Source organism: Mytilus californianus, unplaced genomic scaffold, assembly GCF_021869535.1.
Source record: "Mytilus californianus isolate M0D057914Y unplaced genomic scaffold, xbMytCali1.0.p SCAF_7, whole genome shotgun sequence".
NCBI classification, from domain to species: domain Eukaryota; kingdom Metazoa; phylum Mollusca; class Bivalvia; order Mytilida; family Mytilidae; genus Mytilus; species Mytilus californianus.
Window position 1 is genome coordinate 53,213,222 of NW_026262723.1, and position 19,193 is coordinate 53,232,414.

Here is a 19,193-nt window from a genome sequence, read left to right on the forward strand (position 1 = left end):
GAAAGAGAGTGTAAGAACACGATCGTTATCACTGAACGTATCTGTTAAAATTATTGTTCTCAGAATCATGATACACAATTAATCAAACACGAATTTCATGGGACATGTATCTTGTTAGTGAGATTGTCGTAATACAAATTTCAGTAGAAACATTTAGCATCAACGGAAAGGTACACTAAGAAGTCTTATTGGCCTCTATATCAAATACATATACAATATAGATTTTGTTCACTTTGAAAATTTGGTAATGCATATTAGTACGATATTAAGTGTTCTTTTGTTGAACAGGTTTTCCATCACAGGGTGTAATACAACAATGAAATGACAGTGAAAATGAAAAAAATGTTACCCATTTGACCCTCAAATGTTCAGTAAAAAAAGTAAAACACATAAAATATTCAAATACTCAAGGGGTGGACATAATGCAAAAGGGAGTCAATAAAAACACAGGTCAAAGTTTGACAGATAACACCATAGTCACCGGGAAAAACCGAAAATATACACAACAGTACACAAAGCACTGTTGAAGAAACATTCGGAGGTGAACTCGGGTATTCCAGAAATTTGAGTCACTTTTATAGCTAGAAATCGATTAGGAAGAAACACATTAAGGGAACAAATAGAAACTGGGGAATCGCATGAACTCTAAAAGAGAAAGACAGGTAGCCTGGACAGAGTACGCGTCTCCTTTTATGTATGCATCACCCGTCATGCGATTTCACAATCAGTAATAATTTCCCAATAAGAATAGGACACACTCGCTATCTTTCAGTTGAATACTCCAAGCCTTCCGTTTCTTTTCAAGATTTCCTTGATAAAGGCTTGCTGCTTAAAAGAGAGAGATTTTATGGAGGTGGCTAAATTGTAAAGTTAGTCACCTTTTCAAAGATTTTACGGAAGAAATAAATGTTTGGTTGCCGTTACGGAATGTCTGCGTTAGAGATGACCACATATGTATACATAATCCCGTTCTCTTTTTTTATATCTGCTACATCATCGAGTGCGAATTGTAACACGATTTTCATATGAAATGACTTACATGTCGGGGATGACTAGTGGATCATAAAGTTTACACCCTTCAAGAGAAATCGGTTTAGTCTAACAGGAATATGTTGAGGATTGTCTTTAAAAAAACCAAATATACATTCAACAAAATGTCCTTTAAATTATAATTTTTTATTGGACTGCACTAGAGAATGACATTAAAAAAATGTCACCCGTTCAGCCATGTGATCGTGTAAATTATCACTCTCATTTTGACGTGAATTATAATAATAAGAATTGTCGTATGTACTAGTATGTTCCTTTCCTAATTATTTTGTCCATCTATCTAATTAGGATGTTTCACTTTTTACAGATCATACGTTTTGTATAAGCAATTATTTCGTCGGTTTGATTCACATTATCTAGATACAATTTGATTTGACTTAAAATCTTAAATATAACGACTTACCATGAGTTTTACTTTCAACAAAAGGAATGATTGTAAGGTCCTGTACTAAAAATAAAACATAGAAACATAAAGAAAAATCAGGGTGTAAAACATTGTCAAATATTCAAAGATGACAAATTAATTTTTTGCATAAATATTCAGATTTTCAGATTTTATAGTAATACCAATGTCGGTCCGTTTTTTATTTTGAAATTCAATAAGTGCCTGGATTGATGTGCCTGTCGATATTGAGCTAAAGTTTTAAAGGTTAGTTACTGATTAAGATAGCTATGTGTTTTTGATGTCTTAAATTTCGCGGAAATACTAAGTTAAACATAGAACTAATGAAAATTGAACTTGACCAGACATTTATAATATACTCATATATTCATTTTAACAAAGCTAACACCATTGAATATCTGCCATGATATTTGATCAACCACCTAAGAAAGAAAGTTAGAATACAAGTAATAGTATGCGAACTATACATTTTTATCATGCAATAGTGTCCATATATTATGTAAAAATATTTTCTTGATTCTAAACATGTTTGGTACATTCGTATGCACATCGTCAATCAAGTTTCATAATGCATGTAGGTACATGATTATTCTAGCAATTGAGAGAGACTGTTCTTTTGAGAAAGGAAAGAGAGTGTAAGAAAACGATTGTTATCACTGAATGTATCTGTTAAAACGATTGTTCTCAGAATCATGATACACAATTAATTAAACACGAATTTCTTGGAAAATGTATCTTGTTAGTGAAATTGCCGTAATACAAATTTCAGTAGAAACATTTTGCATCAACGAAAAAGGTCAATTGGAAGTCTTATTGGCCTTTAAATCAAATACATATACAATATAGATTTCGTTCATTTTCAAAATTTGGTAACGAATATTAGTACGATATTAAGTGTTCTTTCAATGAACAGGTTTTCCATCACAGGGTGTAATACAGCCATGATATGACAGTGAAATTGACAAAATGTTGCCCATTTGACCCTAAAATGCTAAAAAAAAAACACATAAAGGATTCAAATACTCAATGGGTGGACATAATGCACAAGGGAGTAAATAAAAAAACACAGGTTAAAGTTAGACAGATAACACCATAGTCACAGGAAAAAACCGAAAATATACACAACAGTACACAAAACACTGTGCAGGAAACATTCGGAGGTGAACTCCGGTATTCCAAAAATTTGAGTCACTTTTATAGCTAGAAATCGATTAGGAAAAAAACATCAAGGGAATAAATAGAAACTTGGGAATCGAATGAACTCAAAAAGAGAAAGACTGGTAGCGTGGACAGAGTACGCGTCTCCTTTTGAGTATGCATCACCCGTCAAGCGATTCCACAAGCTGTAATAATGTCCCAATTAGGATTAGGACACAATTACTATCTATCAGTTGAATACTCTAAGCCTTCCGTTTCTTTTTAAGATTTCCTTGATAAAGGCTTGCTGCTTAAATGAAAGTCATTTAATCGAGGCGCCTAAATTGTAGAGTTAGTCACCTTTTCAAAGGTTTTACTTGGGAAAATAAATATTTGGTTGCCGTAACGGAATATCTGCGTTAGAGATGACTACATATGTATACATAATACCGTTCTCTTTTTTCTATATCTCTCCATCATCGAATGCGAATTGTAACACGATTTTCATATGAAATGACTTACATGTCGGGGATGACTAGTGGATCATGAACTTTACACCCTTCAAGAGAAATCGGTTTAGTTTTACAGGAATATGTTGAGGATTGTCTTTAAAAAAACAAATGTACATTCAACAAAATGTCCTTTAAATTATAAATTTTTCATTGGACTGCACGAGAGAATGACATTAAAAAAATTTCACCCGCTCAGCCATGTGATCGACTAAATAATCACCTTAATTTTGACGTGAATTATAATAATATGAATTGCCGTATGTACTAGTATGTTCCTTTTCTAATTATTTTGTCCATCTATCCAATTAGGATGTTTTACATTTTACAGATCATACGTTTTGTGTTAGCAATCATTTCGTTTGCTTGATTAACATTATCTAGATACAATTTGATTTGTGTTAAAATCTTAAATTTAACGACTTACCATGAGTTGTACTTTCACCAAAAGGAATGATTGTATCCTGTACTAAAAATAAAATATATAAATATAAGGAAAATTCAAGGTGTAAAACATTTTCAAAAATTTAAAAATGACAAGTGAATTTTTTGCATAAATATTAAAATTTTCAGATTTTATAGTAATACCAATGTCGGTCAGTCTTTTATTTGGAAATTCAAAAAGTGCCTTGACTGATATGCCCGTTGATATTGAGATACATCCTTAAAGGTGAGTTACTGATTAAGGTAGCTATGTGGTTTGGTTGTCTTACATTTTGCCGATTTACGGACATAGAAGAAATGAAAATTGAACTTGTCCAGACATTTATAATATACTCATATATTCATTTTAACATATCTAACACCATTGAATATCTTCCATGATATTTGATCAACCACCTAGGAAGAAAGTTAGAATACAAATAATAGTATGCGAACTATACATTTTTATCATGCAATAGTGTCCATATATTATGTAAAAATATTTTCTTGATTCTAATAATGTTTGGTACATTCGTATGCACATCTTCAATCAATTTTCATAATGCATGTAGGTACATGATTATTCTATCAATTAAAGGAGACTGTTCTTTTGAGAAAGGAAAAAGAGTGTAAGAACAAGTTTGTTATCACTGAACGTATCTGTTAAAACGATTGTTCTCAGAATCATGATACACAATTAATCAAACACGAATTTCTTGGGACATGTATCTTGTTAGTGAGATTGCCGTAATACAAATTTCAGTAGAAACATTTTGCATCAACGAAAAAGGTCAATTGGAAGTCTTATTGGCCTTTAAATCAAATACATATACAATATAAATTTTATTCTTTTTGAAACTTTAGTAACGAATATTAGTACGATATTAAGTGTTCTTTCAATGAACAGGTTTTCCATCACAGGGTGTAATACAGCCATGATATGACAGTGAAATTGACAAAATGTTGCCCATTTGACCCTCACATGCTCAGTAAAAAATATAAGATATTCAAGTACTCACGGGATGGACATAATGCAAAAGGGAGTAAATAAAAAACACAGGTTAAAGTTAGACAGATAACACCATAGTCGCAGAGAAAAATCGAAAATGTACACATCAGTACACAAAGCACTGTGCACGAAACATTCGGAGTTGAACTCGGGTATTTCGATAATTTGTGTCACTATTTTAGCTCCAAAAGTGACACACGTTGTGTTGCTCATTGTAAATACATTTTCAATCACGTTATAAGTAGGATTCGGTGATGGCACCAAAAAAGACCAGAGGACAGGATTGTAAACTTATTTATTACGCATCTAGCATATTCGTGATCTTTTGTTATACAGATATCAAACAGAAATATCTACAGTCATTAATGACACACCCTTACCCGAAATGATATTCACAAAAATATGTGTTCTACATGCTGCAATAAGTTTTTTTGGGTGCGTTTGTCGTTTTAGAAATAAAAACGCTGTTGCTTTGCTTTTTGTGTGGTTTTTTTGCTGTGCATGTACTGATTTTGTGTCATGGATGATATCCGATATCCTTGTTTTTTTTTATTGTTGAATTTATGGAAATGGCAGGCTTTTTCAGTTATCTTTCAACAGATATTCGTTACTTAGTGTATGCATATTTTTATCACAATATTCCTTATTAAAGTATCTCTTATGAAACCATTGAGACGTGAATTAAGAGGCTTACAATATAATATCAAATAAAATCCTTACCTCTACAAAAATACTCGATTGAGACTTGGTTATTTAGTCGCCATTCATTTGCTTATTAAAGTAGCTATAATGAAACCATTGAGACGTTAATTAAGATGCTAACAATATAATATGAAATAAAATCCTTATCTTTACAAAAATACTCGATTGAGATTTGCTTACTTAGTTGCCATTCATTTGCTGCTTTAAGTATGTTATTCATATCAAAAACACATTTTCTATTAAGATATTGACTTTTGCAATACTCATACAAATGGTTTCCAATATAGCTACATCTGTTGTCAATATCCTGATTTTCCATAGCAATTCCGAATTCTATACATAAACTTTCCATCTGTAAACGATTAGTTACACAATCTGTGATAGTATGTTCATGGTCAATGCTTAAGCATGAAAAGTTATATTCGCCTGCAATTGATAACATTACACATATTATTAACAAATATGTGTTAGTTAAGCATGTGAATTTACTTCATTTTTCCTATAGTGATCATTTCTTAGAAATTATGTTTTGTATCCTACAATGTAACTAGACAATATCGTACGTTGGCAGAGAGAAGATACCGCAAAATGTATCATTACAATTTAGAGGAACATAAAACAGGACCTATTGTAAGTCTTGCATTTTAGCATGTAACATATATACGTCAAGAATTAATACCAAAAGTGGAAAAAGATTTTAACAAACAAACAACATGAACAAACAAAAACAAATGTTTTGCTTCAAGTTTCAAGTTTCTTATTTCTCAAGGCCCTTAACCAGAGTATGTGAACAAATACAATTGAAAATAAATTGACACAATATAACATAATAGGTTGATTCAATGAACAAGTTAACATATATACATGATAGGCATTTCCAAATATATGGAAGACGGACATATTATATAAACATAAACATCATATTTGAATAAGTGTATGAATATACAGTAACTTCAATCATTTTACTAAAGAAAGTATGATTTTACAAAATTTTGCAGCTTTGAAATATAATTTTATAATTGTCTGAGTTAAATAAAGCATGAAATTTATCAACATTTGGATTTGTGGTGAATTATGTATGTATGCATGTATGTATGTATGTATGTATGTATGTCTTTTAATTTTACGATTAAGCTTAGACAAAAAACTTGCGTTTATATTATATGACCACAGTGATATTCAAAAGTGGAAAGAGTTAATACTGACGGTTTAATATTCTATATGCAGATATCCTCCATAACCCTCCGCATTTTTCATCTTCGTGTCTTGAACATACCATGTTACATTCAGACTCCTGTGTCTTGATATACGGCACAATACCCAAGTTTCTGCCGTTCCCACAAAAACATTCTTTTCCATACTGCTCAAAAATGAAATAAAGTAAATCATTTATTCACGTTTCTTTGATATGTTTAATATCTTTATTAGTTAGTTATGCCAGCAAATAGAAATTCATAGACAATAAATTGTATACAGTGCGAAGAAACACCAAAATATTGCGATTAAAAAGAGCTTTACTTATATATTGTAACTATGATCAAATTATTTTAAAGTGTGTACTTTTTCAGCAACATGTACGTGTATTTGTCTTTCCGACCTCGTTTATATCTAAGAGTCGGTATGTTTTATGATATCTTTTCAAGATTACATAATTGAAAAGACCCTGTTAAGGTTATAATTATACCGCAACCAAATTTCTCAATATTCTAAATTAATGCACAGGGAAACACTGGGAAAATATTTTCATTCCTTAGATTTCATTTTATATTTTTAACACTGTATATTTAAATATCATGGTCATTTTGATCGTTCGCTTCTGGTGTTACAATTTCACTAAACATACGTTCAGCAATTCTAAAAATTACTAAAAATTGTAAAAGAACATTTAGAACGGCAACAAGTCTAATATTCACGGAAATAAATATATCATTGTATCTGATGCACGTTTTAGTTTATATATCAAGTACCGTAACAATTAGAAGATCCCTAACCAATGATACTAAGAGAGGAATAAAATATGGACACAGAATGCAGTACACGAACACGATAAATGCAAATTTATAAATTTATTGAAAAATACAAGGAATCATCAAAGGTCAAACGGTCATTTATCGCCCGCTCAGTAGTTATCAATTGACCGATGTGTGATGGCGACCGTATAGAATTTTCTTGATTATAATACCAGTTTGGACGAATAAATCTTGAGATAAGTATCCTGCAATTATTGCCCACCCTCAATGAACTTACCTTCAGTGCAAACATGATGTTTAAAGATTAACAATACATGCTTCTGTATATATACGCCATGTATGTTTGTAACTATTCGCCATACACAGCTTCCGGAAACTTATATAGATAAATTGTTACATTAACTTATAATCATCCTTTTTATATCTCCTCTCTACCGAGACATACTAACAGTAATGCTAGATATGAATTTGAAGTAGGTACAAAGATCCATTGAAAGATGTTAGTTCTGATATAAAGCAGACCAATTTGCTTTAGAAGTGTCAAAATGAAATAATGTCTTAATTTTGTTACATTTGAAGAAACAGTAGAATCAACCTTCTACTTTTGTTATGATATTTGATGGTTGACTTGAAACGTTTAACTAACATAATTGAAGTCATAAGAAATTATTTGAGTTCTTTGATGTTCCATTTTATTTTTTATTTTTTTATTTTAATTTTTTTACTTCCTGGGTCAATCAATTTTGATAATTAAGTATGACATTACTTAAAAATTGAAAAACACCATACCACTATTCCAAAGTAGTCCCCTTCTTTCCATCTTTGAGACTGTGTACATATATCAAAACAAATATCAGCCGACATTTCTTGGTTGTTTTTATGATCTTCATCCAATACCCTACCCGAGTCATCTACATAGCAGCCGACATATTCATAATCTATTCATAAGAAAGAGCAAAAGAAACAAATAAGAAATTAAAAGATTTCTATAAATTGTTTACAAGAACTGTTAAAAATGAAATACCAACAGATATTGTAAAACTTTGAAATAGTATATATTACATAATTGTAAATCTGACGACAACTTAAAATGTAAGCTGAACACTGAAATGTTGAATATTCGATGCTTCATTATCTTCAACAAAAGTAATGTAAACCCTTTAGCTGATACATAGAAATCTAAATGTCTAAAAAAGGTTACTAGTATAATTTTTTATAATTAATGCACACTTTTTGATCTCCTTTTTCTGATTAAAATTTATCTATTTTAATACGATGCCGTTCAAAATAGTATTGAAACAACAATCATCATCACGGAAATTTTACTATTTATGCTTTGATTACATCTAAAAAAGGAGAGCCGATACCAACGGGGTAATGAAAAATTATAAGTTAAATTAAGTCTAAAACCATGTCCAAAAAGAAAAACGATAAAAATTTAAATACATGTTCAACGATAAAAAAAGATAACACAGAAAAAAAACAAAAAAAACAAAACAAATGTTAAATATTTCGGATAACTAATATCATTCATCAGTAAGATGTCAAATGGTTCTTATCTTGACATGTAGTAGTCACACTGTAATAGTAATCTTGATTGTTTTACAAATTATCACGAATCAATACGCTGGTAAATGTTTTCAATATTGATGTTTAGGAGGAGGAATAAATTCCTTAAAACTGTAAGAGCCCTGTACTGAAGCCTAAGTTACTTAAACAAGTGATGATAGGGACTCATTCTATGTTTTTTTCATTAATGCTCTCTGGGGAAATAGTCCTTAACTTCCTTATCCAAAAACTTTCCCGAGCAAGTCTGTCGGCCCATGACCAATCCTCGTTGTGATCTATGATAGTGGTGGTAAGGTTTTGAGATCAGCTTGGGCGTTCCCAGGTGATCTCAAATGACAACTTACAGGAAGGTCGGGCTTGCAGATGTAGTCACTTCGATGACCATTCATGCGTTTGTTGAATAGCTGTTCTGTCTCGCCAACATACCGCATGCCACATCGACACTGAGGAAGGTATACAACATTCTGGGTTTTGCAAGTTACATTGCAATATATAGTGTATACGGACCCAGTGGAGTGACAAGTAAACTTTTGAGCGTTCATTATTTGTTAGCAAGTCAGACATCGTCTGTTACCACACGACTTGCACCATCCTGCAGTTGAACAGCTTTTATTAGGGGAGACATCAGCTCTCACAAATAAGTCTTTCAGATGTCGCATTGTTATGAGAGTGTAATTATTATGATCATTTATCTTAACCTAATTTGTTTTGCTTAGCCTCATGAGATGTTAACATAATTTGATTGTGACCTATTTATAGCTGTTTACAAAATAATAGTATTGTGCAGTTTGGAAATCACTGGAACAATCGTAGTTGCTGATGGAATGATTAGATTTTTCTATTTGAATTGCATAATAATTCCAGAATGATCATAATCTACGATGCGTAATTTAAATAAATTTCTACTGTGTTCTAGAAATTTCCTTCGACAGTGTTCTAGAAGTTTACTATACATACATCAAAATTAGACTTATACAAATTAGAAATAGTCGCAAATGATCCCTGGAGTTGTTGGATTGACACTTTTATTTACATTAACAACATCATACTAGTTTGTGAACTTATTGGACATATAGATATTCCGTTTGGATTCCGCAACAGTTAAGAGAAGGATTCCGGATATAGAAAAGACTTTCAGATATTTCTACAGTTAAGTTGACATATCTATTCACATAATACATGTAATATTTCTTCGAAAATTGTATAATAAAACTTATCAAATTTATTACTGATTTTTTGTCTCTTTTTGGCTAAAATTTAAAGGTGATTTCTGGCCATAACATGATGCATATACAAAACGTAATGCATGTACATGTATATACTTTTTATAGATATACATGTGTAAGATCCATATAAGGTGGATTTGGCTATTCCTTTTATGTCGCTGTTGCTCATAAGCGCCTTATGTTTTGAGAAGTTAAACATCATTGGCTTTATTTGTTTTTGTTTCACGTTCCCGATGAAGGTAAATCCACTACATTGATGTTTATTTGAATAGCAATGAATTTAATTACATTATTACAATTAACGTTCACCTGATTTTACCAGGTAAGGATTCGAGTTTCTCAATATTGTGTTTTTTTTTAAGCATTTTTTTTTTATCGTTGTGTATCTGATCATTTTTACCTCTTTTGGTCATGGTGTTGTCATTTATCTTTATAACCTTCCGATGATGGCTTCATTGGCATATTCCCGTTAAGAAAAATAAAAAATAATCTAACGAAATTTGCTAAAATGACGATAACAATTGAAGGTATTTTGATAGTGATATTTGTTCTAAAAAATTTTCATTCAAATGGAAATTATCAAAAATCCGATAGCATTAGAAAAAGTAAGGATTGACAAATATTTGCCTTTTTGACGCGCTTTCTCGTGTACATCGTCAGCAGGAACACTCAAATCTCAAAATAGGATGGTCGAATCAAATGCACTATTTGTTGTTTTGTTTTTGTCCTTGTTTTGTTATAAGCATCGAATGTCGTTATGAGTTTTTTCAGGGTTCAAAACGTTTGGCTTATAGTGCATCTGCTAAAGATTGATTCAGAAAAACACTTCCAATGATTCAATTCATTATAAAAACGAATGTTTGGAACTTTTGTTAGATTTATCCGATTTGGTACAATAATAAAAAGTATAAAGGAAGATCTAGTCTATCTCGCTATACGTACTACTTTATTTCGAAAGTGTCTGTCAGGTCTGGACTTCGACAAGCTCCACAAGCAATCGCCAGTTGTTCCCATGATTGTTTAAACCCTGCTCCCAGAAACACAAGAGTGCATATGAACATATACATTAAAAACTAGTACATTTATCATTCTGGTTATAATAATTGTATTTCATTTACCGATACAAGTTTAACTATTAAACAGGAGTTTTTATTACTGAATTCGAATCTTGATGTTCATGCTTCAAATATTGATTCTATTATTTGTAATTACATTTGGACATCGCACAACCATCCTCAGATTTTTATAAATATTTACCCTGGCATTTGTACGACATATCAAAAAAGATAATATCATCCAATAGGCATGCAGAAGTCAAACGAGATACATTCACATAGCAGCTAGAAGTACCTTCACACTCTGTAATTATATTATGATCGTCTGTACTGAGGTTACACTGCCTACCTTCACATTTACCCATATCATGGACGCTAATATTTGTTATTGTTATAAATGAGGATGTTGAACAGTCTAATAACACTTCATGCTCGGGAATATTGTGATCGATAGTAGTGTTTTCTGAAAGAAAATTGCAAATAGAAATGTCAAAAGATATGTTGATAAATGGATAGATGCATTAAAGTATAGCGCACAGTGGTAATTATTACATACATATCGGGACTGCCTGCGATATGAATATGAATATAAAAATAAGAAGCATAAAAGTATGAACCCTGATTTGTACTAGACTAGACCGACATATTGAGCAAGATTTTAAACGTGTGAATCGGACTTAAACAGCAATCGAAATAGCGACCTACCGAGCTCGAGGCAAGTACACTACCAAGGGCATTTACATTCTTGTTGACGTTTAGCAACGATCGTTATACCTTTGTACGTACAAATGTACATATATTCAATTTTGCTTAAAAACTAACATCACTGTTGTTTTCAACCTTTTTGTCCACACTTGGGATAGTCATATTAATTTTTCTTTATTTGATACGGTGTTTTGACACAGGTAGTTGTTATGTCAATCATTGTATTGTTTTAAAATAGCAGTCTCATGTCTGTTAATTATAAGATTTGTCTACGTAGTTAGTGGACACTATTGAACTAAATCAGACATTTGTTGGTGATAAGAATGATTAACTGGTGTCCAGTAGCAAATACCACATGTTTATTAGGACGGAAACCTCTATATGTTTATATTGTACGAATTTGAATCATGTTTGTGCTAAACAGACATGCTGAGCCGGATTCTTAGAATGCTACTTTAAACAGTCCACAGAAAAAAATTTAATCACACCTGTACACAATGTTCTGACTCCCAGTCTATCAGTGTTTGCTTTTATTCCTTAATGCCACGTGATAGCACATACCAATTTTTAAGTTTGTGATTTGAAACGACCGACCGGGGATAAAACCCACGGTCTCTTGTACTCTGGGCGAGTGCGCTACCATGAGAGCACAGGTGACATTGTTACATACACCTACAGATACATGTGCTACTGTTTTGCTATCCATCTTTTTATTCAAAAAGGAAGGTAAATAGGTTAAACAAATTTAGACGATTTCTTAGAATTAAATATACTGTATAGACAACCGTTTATTGTTGAAGACTGTATGTTGCTCTCTAGACTTCTTAAGTTATTTTTGGTCGCTGTGTTGTTATCTTTTCTTCTAATATCCCATATCCCCATTTATTTATCTATCTATACATAAATAACCAAGAATGTGTCTAATAACTGATGTAAAATATTGAAATATAAGTATGAATGATACAAATAGTTTCAAACAGTATGACATATCGAATGTTTGACCACTCACCTGATGCTCCCATCGAAAGTTTAGAGAACATTAATAGTAAATAAATTGTTAAAATATTCCGAACTTCAAACATTGTTTCCTGTTTATCCACGCTCAAACACAGATAATGTTATATGGAAGTTCTAAAATGTCATCGTTATCAAAACACGGAAAAGGATACCACTATTGACTAATACATGTACATATTGTCAAACGCCTGAAAAGAAAATACATTAAATTCTTTTGAACACCATTTAAATCATATAATTACATGTATAACTACTGTAACTTCTCGTTTGAACGTGTCACCATCAATTCAAATTGTAAACATGTATAGCAAATAGTTCTTAATCAAGTTTGTAACTTAAAAAATAGTACAACTGAATAGTTTATGAGCTGGAAATTATGAATGAAAATGTAACACAACTCTACCGCAAAAGTTACACGCTATGTTAAATCAGGTAAACTTGAATAAGAAGTTAACAATAAAAAATGTTAAAATAAATATTTCAGTTATCTATATCAGTACTGAAAATGAAACAAATAGAACAGCTTAAGAATTTTATAAATATTGCTCTAATCGGGCTTATAATCCTACAAACACGTTTCAATATTTTTTAATGAATAATGCATGAGGTAATAGTAATACAATTTGACGGTTTCTGACAGTCAAAACAAAAACCTGCTAATTCAATGAAATAAACATTAACTAAATATCAATTACATTAATAATCACTTAAAAGACAATATATAAAACCCTGGTTAGACATTTCATAAGTTGGTCTAAGGAAATATCATAGTCCTATGAGATTTTTTTGAAAGCATGGACACCAAAATACATTTCTTAAGATGATCTTAGAATAGTCTGAAGTGTTTTCCTTTATTCCCACGAAATTATTGTGTAATTTTTCCCTGTCTTCCTTAAAGTCATCAAAAAGTTCGAATTTAATGTCAAATACTTGTACATGTGATGAAGAGTAAATGTTGCTAGCATTGATAATGAAATAGGCACGTGGAATAATTGATTATGCTGCATAAATGTACCTGTACCTGTGCAAAAAATGGTACCTATTTTACAAATTCCGAGGGCCTCGATTTCTTTTTAAACATAACTTTTCTTAATCCTATTAAACTAATACAAAAGACTTCACATGTGATACTACAAAACTAAATACCAAATCATAAAAACTTTATTTTAACAACAAATAGATGGTAGATAACTTACATGTATTAATTACCTCTGCTTGTTATAATAATACCTTTATTATCGTTCAAATCAGCATATACATTATCATGATAACATAATAATTATTCCTAATATAATAATCATAGTGTTATTATTAAATTTAGTTTAATGTAGAAGAAGAAAGACAGCATTTAAATAAAAAGAAGGCAACTATAAATTAGAATTGTCATAAGACCATCCTGATTTGTTATATCTTTTATTAGATAGATTGATTTTACAGTCGAAGACGTATCGATGATAGTCCTTAAATCTTTCATAAGACATGTTTAAAAACACGTTCGGAAACCAAGCCCCTGCATGTCCAAATTAAGTAGGTTGGGCACATTTCAGTATAATCGATGAGACTTTTTCATTAGGCAGAAGTGTAGCTATTTAACATAAATTTAAACGGAATATTTATTTTTATCAGTTTCACACATTTCTGCCCTTTTTTATAACGAAATTTTATTCCTTTACATATTCGTATTGAAAATAAAAAAAAAAATTCAGAACTTCATGGCACAATTTTCACACAAAATGGACTTAAGTTATGGCTTAAGCAAAAACGTAAAACTCATTTGAAAAAATCCCTCTAAAGACAACTTATAGTTGGTGAGGTCTGTTGTTCTTGTACGACAAATAGACGTTTTTTCAATCCTTACTTTTTATTTTCCTTTTTTTAACTGTGATATTTCTTTAAAGGCTTCCTACGGCGGGTATATTTCCCAACCTGTCTGCAGAGACGTATCAAATGTCATTGAACGTACTAATCTATGTCAGGATATAACGCTTTGTGCATGTTAAAATCGACTATTTTGAGGCTTCCATTGATGGTTTGTTGCGAGGTAAAACTTCTACACTATCTAGGAATTTTGAAGGAGCTGGCGGGTGTAAATGTAGAAAACTGAATACTACTGCCGACAGTAGTTTACCGATGTTCCAATCTGGTAAAAAGAGAAATATTAAGTGAAGGTTACATGCAGAATCTGAGGAAATTGCATGTACTCTAAATGTAGCGAGACGACCGGTTGCGTACACAGGGTAAGCAAATCCTGCTATGCAAACATAACACGCCATGTGAATTCACACTGATTCAAAATTTCACAACTGAATTACAACATCCATCCATCCTCATCACCATCTTATAAGTTTCAAAATTATGTATACTGGTAGGTTATGTCTGTAAGAAGGGGATTCGTAGTCACGGCAGTCGATTTAAACGTACTAGGTAGACATTTTTTCTCTCGATTTGAGCCATTTTTTTTAATTAATGCTTCCGTATCCCTTTAAAAATGTGCCCTTTAATCACTGAAAAGCTTTTTTCTCTGCCTGTAAACTACAAAATGATTTATAGATTATACCTGCAAATAAGGTACTCGATGTCCGGATAGTAGTTTTAATGTCCTTTGTATCCACTTGAGCCAGAGGCGTGCCCTATATTCATCATATACGTTTTGTTGTCCTGGCCTGTCTGTCAGATCAAAAATAATATATAGGTATTCTGGAATTACGAATTCTTAGTCCTAACAGTCAATTGAAAAGTACCTGGTAGACGATTAGGGAAGTGTTCAAGAATAAACTCTTTGTTCATGCTATTGTTATAAGCATTTGGCAGAAACGCCCCTAGTATGCAATCCGAAATTTCCATTATTTTTTTCGTTTTCGTTTACTGTTGAGTTCACTTCTTCCAACAGATTTGTCATTTAAACGTTTGTGTTTATTTTTATATCTCATATAATATGTTTGACCTCTGACTAATAGCGAAAAATAACCAAAACACTTTCACTATTCATAACTTTTATGTTATTGAGAAAAGAAAAAATATAATTGATCTCTTTGGTCTATGTAGGTCCTTAGAGCCCCTTATATTTGATTGGCACTAGATAAAATGGTACATTTTTATTTTATAGGGTAAATATTTTGTCTTGCAACAGACCACAGTCTACGGAATACTCAAATGTGTTTTAAACGGACGTTGCTGCGTATTTAGCTCAACCAAATAGTCCATAGTACTATTGGAACTCCTGTAGTTTACCATCTATGTACTGCTGTAAATGAACAGTAGACCATCAGACTCAGTAATAGTATAGAACGTTTTTACAAGAAGAAAGTTATCTAAATGTTGGCAAATTATAAAAATCAAAATAAGGAGATGTGGCATGAATGTCTGTGAATAAACAACTATACATATATATAATCTATGTATGACCACAGTACACGGATAAGAAGAATTACAGGTTACGGTACGTCATTCAACAATGAGCAAAATCCTATACCCTAAAGTTAGGTTTAAAAAGCCCCGGATGTCACAATTTAAACAGATTTAAAGCCTTTAAAGGGAAAACAGATGACCAGGCCTGATTTATAATGCAATAATTAAACAATTAGGACCGACAGCTTCCAACGGCAACCAGATAATTACAGGCTCTCCTTGCTTAGGAAAGTCACATATAGATAACGTGGCTTGGTTTACAGGCTTTTGAAAGCGCAACCCTTCCCTGACCTGAACAAATTCACAAAAGACAAAACACGTAACGTACCAAAAGAGAAGCGACATATAGATACCAAAGGGAAATTCAAACTCACAAGTCGAAAAAAAACTTACTTGGCAAAAAAAGAAAAAGACCAAGACACAAACAATAGTACACAAAAAACAACATAGAAAACTAAAGATTGAGTACAACGAACCCCACCACTCTACCAACTGTAGAGTAATTGTAGCTTCTAACATCTAGTTAACCACAAAGGTGTTGGATTGTCACTAAAACTGCAATACAGTGAATTAAAATAAGTTACCGAAATCGTGCAACTATGCGTGGATTTTGAGATAAAAATAGAAACGAAAAAGTATAAGATTGTATGTTCGTATATTACTAGATGCACATATTTTGTCTGACGTACATGCAAATTTAAGGAACTTTTAAATAGATATGATCAACTAGATGTTAGTGGTAACCAAAATTGAAGTCTGATAACTTGAAATGAAGTTAGATGTTTGAGTTTTGAAATCATACAAAATTTACCAATTGAAATAAAGAAGACAGTAAGAACTCAAAAACAAATAAATTTGGTGATATGCCTATGAACTTTGCATATAACATGTATGATAACTTTTTTGTTTTCATTTGTACCATTTGGATACAGATTCTGTGTTTTCGAGGTCCCGAATGTTTTTCTGTAGTAATTTATCCTTTCGAGATTTTTCTTTGTTAAAGTGATTTTTATATGTTGATATGAAAATAAATGTTCTGTATAATTCTCTCTCAGTGTCCCCATGTTTACCTATTAGAAAACAGGTTTCATTTATACATGTAATCACTTATGTGACCGTTACATACGCTGTTGAAGATCGGTTTGAATTCATTACGGTTTGTTTTTCAGTTTCTAAAAGCTCGCTCTGTGATATACAGAACATTCTGACTTTTCAATAATATACATGTGAGCCAAAGCTCTGTGTTGTAGACCGTACTTTGACCTATAATTGTTTTCCTTTTTACACATTGTGACTTGAATAGAGAGTTGTCAAATTTGTCACTCATACCACATCTTCTTATTTCTATGTACTGGTTTGTGTCATTTGTGCATGGTGACAGCTTTTGCATAGTTTGTTTATTGCACCGCGTACGTCCTTCAACAAATTCATCCCAGAAATTCATATTTTGCCCGGGCAATGCCTTCTGGATATATAACTATAAACATGTAAACGAATCTTCATATAATCCTTATGGAAAGAAAATCAGCTATGCGCGAGACTAAAAGTAGTAAATACAATTACATGTTTTGTTTAGCATGTTTTACAGTATCATATATATTATTATAGTACCGTATCGAAGATTTTTGGTATTCTTTGTTAATACTATTGAATATGAAAGCTTTTGACTTGCTTGATTTAAAGGCTTAAATGGTATGGACACTTGTCTATTGCTGATAGGCAATTTAGTAGTGTCGATATTAACTTAAAGTAAGCGGCTAGATGTTTCTTTTTTGTTTTACTTGCAGTGAACCCAGTCTCGAGAGGTGGGTTCTACACATCGTCGATAACAATTATACAAAAACTGCTATTTTTTAATTTAATGTTATGCCGGGTTATATCTGGTCTATATACCAGCTTTGATAAGTGTTTGGTTTTACTATAAATTTTCACTTCTTCGTACTATGAACATCAAAATAATTTATTTTGTAAAAATATTCCCTTTTATATTTGAACTGAACACGGATACCTAACAACAAAATTATTTTTATTTACCTGTGTTTAAAGTAATTGCAAATGGCGGATATTTTTGTTCAAGCATATTGTTTTTCTTAAATTGTTTAACATTTCACAGCGGTATAACACGTTACTTTAATTATTCTTCCCTTAGTTTATTTTTTTATTTTGTATTTACATTGTATCATAGATCAAATTTATTTGTTCAGTGTATGTTCACTAGTGTTAATATGTCTTTTGATTGAGTTAAGCCATTTCAATTGATATTTTATAGTGTGTCCTTCTATGTTGTGATGTTGCACTATTGTTTCAGATAAGGTGAAGGTTTGGTACCATTAAAACGTTTAAACCCGCTGCAATTGTTTGCACCTATCCTAGGTCAGGAATCTGATGTTCAGTAGTTGTCGTTTGGTGATGTGGTTCATAAGTGTTTCTGGTTTCTCGTTTTTATATAGATTAGACCGTTGGTTTTCCCATTTAAATGGTTTTACACTAGTAATTTTTGGGGCCCTTTATAGCTTGCTGTTCTGTGCGAGCCAAGGCTCTGTGTTGAAGACCGTACTTTGACCTACAATGGTTTACTGTTATACATTTTGACTTGGATGGAAGGTTGTCTCATTGGTACTCATACCACATCTTCTTGTATCTATTATATAAATAAAACATAGCTGAGAGGGTGATAGAGCAGATTGTTACCCCGAGAAAACATTGACAACTGAGGCGAAGCCAAGGTTGACAATGTCTTTTCGAGGGGTAACAATCTGCTCTTTCACCCTCTCAGATATGTGTTATTTAATTTATTATACTGAATGTTCTGTTATTACTGTCTATTAAATTTCAAAATCAAAGTAATAAACTATATGTCGTCTTGTACATAACAATCATCCGTATTTAATAAAGCGCACACTTGAGCAAGCGTCTCCGTGAAGGGTAATAGAGTATTTGTCATAAGATAGAGTACATTGTCTCCCTCGTATTAACCAATCAAAATCTGGCATTTTGACATAAAGTATAA